The sequence below is a fragment of the Cephus cinctus genome, unplaced genomic scaffold (genome assembly GCF_000341935.2).
Source record: "Cephus cinctus unplaced genomic scaffold, Ccin1 Ccin1_scaffold0967, whole genome shotgun sequence".
Classification (NCBI taxonomy): Eukaryota; Metazoa; Arthropoda; class Insecta; order Hymenoptera; family Cephidae; genus Cephus; species Cephus cinctus.
The window spans coordinates 323291-328703 of record NW_014333524.1 but is presented as its reverse complement, the minus strand read 5'-3'; positions in this window follow the sequence as shown (position 1 = coordinate 328703).

The window sequence follows — 5413 nt, the reverse complement described above, 5'->3', positions numbered from 1 at the left end:
CTTTGAGCAGAAATTTGATTTTTCAAAATGTAAAAATATATTCATCATCGAGGAACTGATGCGAAAAGAGTGGTGCTGGGGGGTGTATCGAATTGGATATGGCTGTCGTATAATTGTCGAAAACGGTAGCGACGACAGTTGCCTCCGAGGCGACAGCTGGGATTGACGGATTTCTGACCAATTAGTAGTATTAATTGTTTTACGTGCGACAACATACGTTTATTTATCATTCTCGTGAATCAAATATCAACTAAAACTATATAATCGTTATAGCGTCTAAGTCTTGTTAGATTAAACTCAAAATACAATAGTTACCAGTTTTGGCCGTATATATCAGCCGGATGTATTTTACATTTAAACAACATGTGGGAGCATTTATAGACGTCGACTACGTGGTTCGTTCGAAATCGCTGCCGGCTGGCACATTTTTTTTTTCCACTTTTCGAGTAAGTTTTTTATTTATTCGATTTTCGTATCGTGGCTCGTTTATTTCTACTCTTTATTTTTTATTTTCCACCCGTTAGACTGCCCGTTGACGGATAGCGCGGGGACGATAATAATGCCGAAATTTATCATCCCGCGGAAAAACCTGAAAGAGAGGGGTTGGGAAGGAGAGAAAAAAGAGGTTGGAAAGAGGGGGGGGGTGGCACGGTGCAAAAATTGTTTAAAAAAGCCTGGAAGATGGGAGGAGCAAGAATAAAAAGAAATTGTAACCGTAAAAAAGAAACCCGTGACAAATACGTGAGATTTGCGACGTCACCAAATTTCAGTTATATCTTCTCTTTCCTTTTTGCTCCGTTTGCTTGCTTCGATAAATCGATTCTCATGTGCAACTTTTCCTTGCCGATTTTTAGTTTGAAAATTTAATTTTCTTCGGGGACACGAAACAAGCCTTAACTTAACGATTACGTAATTTAACATATTCGACATATTTATTGCAATTAGTGTCGTTTAATTCAATAACTTTTTTAATGACTTTAAGGTACTTGAGAAATAATTGACTTGATTAATATTTTAAAAAGTCATATGGAAATATTTTGTAATTGCATTGGATCCCCAGTACCTAATTTATTTCATGAAATTGAATTTTGGTCAAATTAAGTTTACACAGTTCATATATACAAGTTCATTGTATAAATGGCCAAAATTATTTAGTCAGTGTATATATAAAGGAGGGTACTTGACGTTTTTTTATAAACAAAAAAAAATTGGATGGATTAAAGTATATTTTTTTTTGTACAGAGGTATACTCAGGAAAATAATAACAATTTATGAACGTACAGATCAATAGCGCTTGGTGGATCAACATTTATTTTTTCTGCAGGGCACGTTTCTTATAAAAAAAAAAAAACATTTTTTTTTCGACTGTTTCAATTTAAGCGAGATACGAGAACGATGAGACCATCGTGGCACGAAGTAAATTCGATTACTCGTCATGAATATATTTGTTCGCGAAATTACTTTGACGTGTAAAAATAATTAAATCCCGACGCTCTGGACTTGGCGAAAGGGTTGCAGAATATATATAAGAGAAGACAAGGGGTGGTGTGGACGGCTGAAATGCTCACCGGAGACTGGGGTTGGGGACGTTCTAGTAAGGGGTTGTTAGGGATTGTAAGTTACGTCGAGGGATGAAGTTCGTAGCGTCGGAAGATTAAATTAGAATTTTTGTCAGTGCTTTTGAATAAGAATTTGCATCAACCGGTAAACGTCCTTTTTCTCATTTTTATCCTTGTCTTACGTCAGTCGTTCCATTGTCACGTAAAAACGTTAAAAATCTTTAATTTTTAAATTAATCCAATATGCTACGAGGTTCCCAGCTTTAAAATAAAAGTTTTGAGAACTTTCAAAATTCATCCCTAAGTATCTTCTCCTTTATTCAAATTGAATGTACGTATATCATACGTATATATACGTATATACGTAAGCTCTGTTACTTGTAGGCAAACGGTGCATAGTGCATTCCTTGCATCGGGCGGGCCTCTGTGCATACAGAGTGTTAAGCTGTAGCCACACAGTTATATACATAAAAGAGATGCACACTCGAGCAAAGAGCACCTTATCAGAAGTAAAGCTTTACACTATAGGAGAGTATTTTGCCGATTTAATTTTAGATTAGTAGCTACGTCAGGGCCGATACCGCCTCAAGGAATTACGACGTACCTTGGTCGACGTGCATACGTCCTGCTCATCGAGAAGCTTGTAGGAGAAGCATTGTAAATCTTTCGACCGATGCAAATTGCAAGCTGCATTTAAATACGCCCGCGATTTACGGCACTGGCGTGGACCGCCTTAGTTATGCATTTAGCTCGATATTCGCTTCTCTACGTTCCGTTGGGTTGCCGGGTGATTGCGAATCGACGTAACCCTCAAATCCTTATTTTCGTTTTCGTGTCGATGACAAATTACTTGTTTGGTCGTTGTGACGTAAAATAGAAAATCGAATGGTCCATTTGAAATTTTAATTTTTATCCGCATCTTCGTGTTACGTCCACTTACGGTCAGCTTACAATATTCTGTATTATCAAGTTTGAAATTAGACAAAGTTCTGGATGGTGTTGCGTGTATGTGTATGCCAGTATAATTTCAATTCAGGTCCAATTACGTTGCAATCACTTATACCGCAATCTCCCTTGGGTAAGTTTTAATCATTACCGATTTCCACGCCATCTATTCCTCTATGCTATTCTCCTGCCTCGATATAGGACTGGCATAAAAGGGATGCGCGAAAAGGGGATAAAGCTCGGGAATTTCGTTTAGGAAAACTGCCGATGCACTCGGTAAGGGGGATGGGATTTCGATGGGGCTTTCAATCCGTGCTGCAGAGCTGGAATCAAACATAAATAAAGGTAAAGTACGTCTAGCAAACCTCCCATCTACTGTGAAACCCCTTTTCATTCCCGTTTCAACCCCTTCAGCAATCTCAGCCTATTTCGCATCTTGGCAAGAGTCACCGCGTCTCCACCCTCCAATCTCGGATAAGCAAAACTGCATTGAAATCAGGTAGAATGGCATTTCAGAAAAATTTTTACAGGGGTGTCAAGTAGATTCGTGGGAAACGTCAAGTTTTGTATATGTTGAAAATTCCAAAGCCCTTATCAAACGAAAAGTCAAATATTTATATAAGTGTTGGGACTCCTTCTTGAACTTTAGTTACCCTGTTATTCTTTCAACTGTCTCTTCGTGTCAAATTACTTGTATCTCTGCTGACACTATTTCACCCCTACCTCATAGGGGATGTTGTTTCAAAAACACCTTACATATATGTATAATACCTTGATATGCAATGGAGCAAACTCACTAAGGGTTGCTCGTGGCTAAAGGGGTCGCTACAAACTGTTTTGCGGCTTGGCAAGCTGACATCGTTGCACTTTGCATAAGGACGTGATAAGTTGGCTGAACGTGGGGATGCTTTGTCTTCCCAGCACATATTTCACCCCTAGGATTTACGTGGTACTGCGCGGAACGACTTTTATTTTTATGCGGCTCTCCTTCGTTTTCCGGTACAAGTGGGTGGTGGATTTCAAAAAATGTCAGAGCGTACGACACTCGTGCGTTCTGTAGTAAAATGTGATCTTTTCTTTTTGCAAAATACCGGAGTTTGATATTTTACCAAAAATTATTATACTCATTAATTAATTCAATCGTCGGATTAGATTAGAGGTGATTTCTTTCTGCGTCTTCTCCTAACCCTACCAACGGGGTTGTAATAAGTATTTCTTATCTAACTGCTACTTAATGGAATACTAAACTGAGACCGTAGTCCACCTCCCCACGTTAAATTTCACCGAATTGCACAATAAAAGATACAGGTTGTATTATCGGTTGTATCTCACGTAACAAATATCACCCTTCGATTTACAGCGACGGACGCCATCATTCGGTGGCTGTTGAAGTTTTTACTGTTAGTATACCGTTAGTATTTGGTATTATCATTTCTTTTTGTTTGTCTAGCAGTGACGAGTATGAATATAAATATGACGAAAATATGGCTATCGTGTGTTCATTCATGCGAGCTGAAAATTAGAAATCGTAATACTAATATAGAAATCATTAACTATATTAATATTTTGAATATTGTCAAATTGGCAATTACGTGATAATGTGAGAGAATACTTTCTAGCGCTAATATTAAAGGCTGAAAATGTTGTAACTCGTGTTTCGTGAGATCTAAAGTAACGATAGGCTACAATACGGTATCTTATTTTGTATGGAAAAAGAAAAAGGGAATTCCACGAGTTGCCTCTGATTCTTTTGTCCGTCCTAAAACCACCCCAGCCCCATTAGAATGCCTTTCAGCCTTTTCCAGGCATCCAGTCGGCCAGTTTTATATCTAAGGGCAGTTCCGTGCAAAGGAGGGTGGTTTCACTCGCGTGCCGAAAAGGCGTGGCAATCATCAGCCTATCCCGATGGTGCGAAGAAAGGAGGACCGTGACCCTGGGGAATTTTCGTGTGGCCTGGCAAGTATGCGGTACTGTTTCCGGACCCAGTGAGCTTCCTAGTGAATTTATCGTGTGCAAGGTATTCCCCAGTAGCGAAGAGCAGCGTAGGGTAGATTTGCATTTCAAGTGTATGGACTCTTTAGCAGTGTCCTTGTCTGCCATATGAAGGGATAGTTGCTGGTCGATCCATTCGTCTTCGCCCCGTATTTATGGCTAGCCAGACGAACAGAAACATCTGATGTTTTTCCTCTCATTCAGAAAATAGAACGGACACAGCTAGGGTGATAGGGTGAATTGGGGGATAGGGGGTAGGGTCAGGGAGTAGTAATAGGAACAAAGAGAAAAAAAGTATAACGAATTCCAGAGACAATCGTTGATAACGCTTTACCTCGATTGATCTCGTGGAGGTTAAGATATGAAAGGAATGGCAGCTTTCCTTGTCTGTCACTTTCTTAGCAGCGGGTGGGGGGTCTGGGACTGTAGCGGGGCACGGAAGTCCTGAGGGTTGTGTCCTGTGCCGGGAAGCATATTGTCGCCATCCTGAAGGAAACTTATGAATAAAAGATGTCGCCACTCTATATCCAACCTTTGGAGCCGTAAGGGTATTCTCCCTAAAAGTGGTCAGACGGTTCTGTACTATACTTTTGATCTCTATACATTCGCGGCTGAGGAAGACTTCCCGTGTGTTTACGTATAAGGGATGAACCCGGTTCGAAAATGAGCGTTTACACTGTTTTGGTTAAGGGTTCTTTCTGAACTTTTTTCTAACTCCTAAGTGCACCCCTGTGAAATGAGGACAACGTCCAGTGTAGTTTCCGTTAACGCGTTACCTCCACCGTTCGTGTCACCCTACATTAACCTTGTCCCCTCTCTAAGAGTATCCCTGATAATGTTACATTCTACATTCCTACGAAAGTTAGGGGTGGATTCCATCCCTGGATCTGACCTAGTTCAGCTCGAGTGGGACGTTA